Raw genomic sequence first — 5,302 nt, 5'->3', positions numbered from 1 at the left:
CTGACTGGCTCGTCTCCTCCCCTGAGACCCTTCCATAAGGGGATGTCCTTGCAAGGCAGTAAAGTTTTGCAGAATCTGATTTTCACAAACTTCCCTGAGAAGCAGCTAGTCGGTTCAAGTCCCTGACCTTTGGTGAGCAGCCATGTGCTGAACCACTGCCCCACTAGGGGTCCCCTTTATACCATATACCAACAAAATGTTAGGAGGAAAATATGCAGATGGGAAAGATTCAAAGCTTATCACAGTTTTGAACTAATAGGAGCAGTCATGCACAAAGGGATAGGTTCAAATCTACAATAAATTGAATAAGACTGTATTGTGACAAATAGCAAAGCTAAAATTAAAAAGATAATCGATTGAGAAAGCATTGCATCAAGATGTATGCCAAGTGTTAACTATTGATATCATAACATTACTCATCCATATTTACTTTAAAAGTATCAAGATCAAAGTAGATTATAAAACAGATGAATAGCCAATTTATATGAGAGGAAATTAAAGTAGCAAACGAGTACCTAGAAAAATGTTCATCTTGTATAGTGATCAAAGACATGAAAATTATTGTCAACTTTTAGTTACAATTTATGGTCCATTTATTTACAAAACAATGACAATACTCAACACTTTGTGGAACTTGGTGACTTTAGGCGCCACAACTGGTCTAATTAGATGCAACATTTTGGTAAGCCATATTGTAACAATAGTGAAAACCACAGAGAGTCCTTGTCCTAGTAATGCCTTTCCTGAGAATTTTCTCTGAGGAATTATTCAACAGAATCAAACAAACAAAGCACACACACATAGAGGCCTGGTAGTGTAGTGGATTATGCATTGATCTGCTAGCCCCAAGGTCAACAGTTCAAATACGGGAGAAAGATGACGCTTTCTGCTCCCATAAAGATTTACAGCCTCGGAAACCCATTCTATTCTGCTCTATAGGGTCGCTGAGTTGGAATTGCCTTGAGGGCAGTTAGAGAGTCAGGTCTTTTCATAAAATCACGTGATCTTGAGTGAGTCACAAGGTCTCCACGACGATGCCATTATCATCCACATTTTATAGATGTGGCTCAGTGGTAAATGACCTACCAATCTACAAGTCAGTAAGTTCCGCAGGCAGGATCTAAACGTATAATGTGCCACTTTACAGCTGATGGAATCAAATTGTTTGGCTAGTTGTCCATGAATAGTCCTTGCAATTCAGTTATGAGAATTCCTAAGACCACTGCAGACTGCGCTGCTTTGGGAACCTTGGGAGAGGAGCAGGCAGGCTTTGAGATGGATTTAAGTAGCAGATTGCGGAGGGAAAGAATTCTAGGTCCAGGAAGGGTGGTCAGAAAGTGTTGGAAGGCTGAACAAGCAGTGAGCAGATTTGCTTGGGTGAAGCAGAGGGTTTTGTGGGCAAAGGAAGTTTCACGGCATCAAGGACTGCGTCTGTTTTGTGAAGTGAGTTGTCAGTCGCACATGTTGTTGGCTGTAGATGGCAACAGTATGTGCAATGGAATGGGAAGAAATCTGCCTTTACCTGATCCTGTGCCATGCCCCACATCAGTTACAGATGGGTTCATCTTCCCTTGTGGTCCACAGAGTTTTCAGAGTATACTCCTTTCTGCCGAGTCCGTCTTTGTGTGGAAACTCTTTTGAAGCCTGCACAACATGATAGCAACATGTGTGCCACTACTGACAGACAGGGAATAGAACTCAAGTCTACTGCATCGAAAGTACACATTTTGTCATTAAACCAACAATGTCCTCTATCTCCAGTGCCTAACACATACTAAATATGTGTTGAATAAAAGAATAAATGAATAGATTGACTACTTAGCATCAAAATTGGTTGAAGGTGACAAGTGACATAACTCACTCCCCTGGTCACATGATGTAATGAAGTCCTGTGTTTCACACCAGTGAAAAAGTGAGAAAGAAGTGGGGGGGGGGGAGTTAGGAAAGGATATCAGTCAAGGTTATTGAAAATGTAGTCACAAAAATCAACACTTTCCCAGAATCCTTCTGCTTTCAAGTGCTGAGTTTTTTGATTCGTGTCTATTTGGGGGCTGGCATTGAGTTAGCAAATTGAAGACACCTGCCGCATCTCTTTCCTTCTATTTGAGATTTTAGTCTTCTTTGTTCTGATCAGGACTTGTTTTTCTCGGAAAGTTCTTCCTGAGCTCTGAGTTTGTGAGGAAATGATTGGTTGCAATAATGAGCTATTCAAGCACCACCTCTTGCTTGAGGACAGAAATCGGCATTTCAGGTCATCATCTAAGGATGTCTCTTCTTCGGTGCTTGCAGCGCCATTGTTTCTTAAATAGATTCCATCCATAGGATGTGGAGATCATTCATCTGCTAACTCCATTGTTTCTGATACGCAGATCCATGTGTTTCTGGACAGACTCATTCCTAAGCAATCACAGCTGGTTGATACCCATGTCGAGTCAGAAAGAGACTTCCAGTGGAATATAATAGGTTTTGTCTGTGAGCCTGTCCATTTTAACATCTACCCATGAAGATAGGATAGGCAGACTTCAGACCAGCCATTGGAATTTACTGGCAATAGATACTGGAGGAAAAATTAACATGCAAAATGTCATTAGGCTACCAAGATATGCTGAAATTAAGTAGGAATAAACGATACCATTGGTTCAGGTAGTCAACATCACAAGAGCATGAGACTGCACCATCGTTTACATGCAAATGGAATTGATTTTAAAAAGGAAATTTTAAAAAGGAAAAGGAAACAATGCATTGTGTAATGAATACCTTTTCCAGAAATTGGTAGTTTTCTTTCTTCAAAAGTTTGAATTGTTTTGTTGGCCACAGTTGAGCCTGGTCTGTTCACCTAGCCACGGTTGATGGATCCAGGAGTGAAACTTCAACCTAAATATTCAAATCCTTCTCCAAGAATTTAAAAACCAGAACTGAGAATGCTAAACCAGTCTCTCTGTAGATATGGATGCAAAACTACAAATTCATAGGCAGCCCTCTCTCCTGCCACCGGGGCAGCAAAGAAAGGTGGTCTCTGGATCAAAGGAAAAAGGAACAACTAGGTGTGAATTTGGGTTTCTTGGACCAGATGTTTCTGTAGAACTGTGCAGTTCTAATTAGATTTATTCTATAATATATAATAATTTATTATATATAATATAATAAAATCATTTAAAGTATGGATTTTAGTAATCTAATTGTTGTTAGAAGCCGTTGAATCAGTTATGTACACAGAATAAACCACTACCCAGTTTTCCACTAGCCCCCAAATTATTATGTTTTAGCAATTGTTGCAGCCACTGTATCAGTTCATGTCCTTGAGGGTCTTCCTCTTTTTTGCGGCCCTTCTAGTTTATCAGGAATGATGTCCTTTTTCAGGGACTGCTCCTTTCTGATCACATGTCCAAAGCACACAAGGCAAAGCCTTGCTAGCCTCGTTTCCAAAGGGCATTCTGGCTGGACACCTTTCAAGACAAATTTATTCTGACAGTCGTAGATATTTTAAATACTCTTCACCACGCCACAATTCAAATTCATCCATTCTTCTTCAGTTTTCCTTATTCAATGTCCAACTTTCACACACAGCATATTAAACGATTCAAAACCGTGGCTTGGGCCAGGCCCGCCTGAGTCCTCAAAGCGAAGTCTTTGCTCATCAACACTGGTAAGAGGGCTTCTGCCGCAGATTTGTTCAAAGCGACACTGTTTGATTTCTTATCTGACGCTTCCATGAGCCTTGGTTGTGGATCCAAGCAAAACGAATTCCCTGACAGATCTTTTCTGTTTATCATGATGTTTCTCCTGGTTGTGAGGAATTTGGTTGGCTTGGCATCAAGTTGCAATGCGTCCCGAAGGCTACACTCTTTGGTGTTCAACAGCAAGTATTTTAAGTCATCTTTACTTTCAGCAAGCCAGTGTGTGTCACCTGCAGGTCACAGGTTGATTTTAAATCTTCTTCCAACCCTGATGCCACATCCTTTTTCAGGGAGTCCAGCTTCTCAGATTACTTGCTCGGCATGCAAATTGAATCAGTAGGATGAGGTATAAAACCTTGATGCACCCCTGTCCTCGTTTTAAACTAAACATTCTCTTGTTCTGTTGGGCTATGCACAGATTCCACATGAGCACAATGAAGTGTTCTGGAATGTTCATTCTTCTCTATGTGATCCATAGCTTGTTATGATCTACACAGTTGAATGCCTCTTCAAAGTCAATAATATGCAAGCAAACACCTTTCTGGTATCCTCTATGTTCAGCCAAGATCCTTCTGGTGTCAGCAATGATATCCCTTGTGCCAAATCCTCTTCTGAATCTGGCTTGAATTTTGGCAGCTTCCTGTTGGTATAATGCTGCACTCATTTTATAATTCTCTTCAACAACATTTTATTTGCATGTGATACTAATGATATTGTTTAGTAAGCGCCACGTTCTCTTGGGTTACTTTTATTTGAATGGGGAAGCATGTGGATTTCTTCAATAGGTTGGGCAGGCCATTGGCTGTTTCTAAATATATTGGCATAGGTGACTGTGTTTCCAATGCTTCATCAGCTCATTGAACCATTTCAGTCAATATTCTGTCGATTTCTGGAGTTGTTTTTCATTAATGCCTTCAATGCAGCTTGTACTTCATCTTTCAGTAGCATCAACCTCTTGACATGGTTGAATGCCAGCCAATTCTTTTTGCTACAGTAACTCTGTGTATTCCTTCCATGATCTTTTGATGCTTCTTGCAGTATTTTGTCCATAGAATCCTTCAATATTTCAAATCAAGGGTTGAGTTTTTTTCCTCCTGTTCTTTCAGCTTAAAATATGCTAATCATGTTCCTCCTTTTTGGCCTTTGAAATGCAGCTCTTTGCACATTTCAGACCTTTGTCTTCTGGAGCTGCCCTTCGGTTCTTTTCAGCTGAAAATGTTCTATTCAGCTCCTTTACTTTATCATTCTTCCACATTCTTTAGCAAGTTCCAGAGTCGTTTCTGACATCTACTTCATCTCTCTTCCTTTTAACTCAATCTAGTTCAGTTTCTTTCATTTTTAATGCAAAACTTCAGCTATAATTCTCTGAACCAAGATCAGATTAGTTTCTAGTCAGCTCTAATATAAACACTGTCCTAGCTACCCTTGTGTGGAACACTGGGGTCAGTTCCAAGCTCTTCTTTCAAATGATTACAAGAAAGAGCAGACTTGGAGAAGGAGAAGAGAGCTATTTAGAAGTGTTTAAAGGGGTTTCTGAGTGGAAGACAGGAGTAAATGTTGCTCCAAAGGGCAGAACGGATACCAAGGGTTGGTATTTATAGTGTAGATATCAACTCAATATAAGC

Source organism: Echinops telfairi, unplaced genomic scaffold, assembly GCF_000313985.2.
Source record: "Echinops telfairi isolate 266 unplaced genomic scaffold, ASM31398v2 ScPeMD7_15;HRSCAF=58, whole genome shotgun sequence".
Taxonomy (NCBI): Eukaryota; Metazoa; Chordata; class Mammalia; order Afrosoricida; family Tenrecidae; genus Echinops; species Echinops telfairi.
This window is presented reverse-complemented; position numbering follows the sequence as displayed.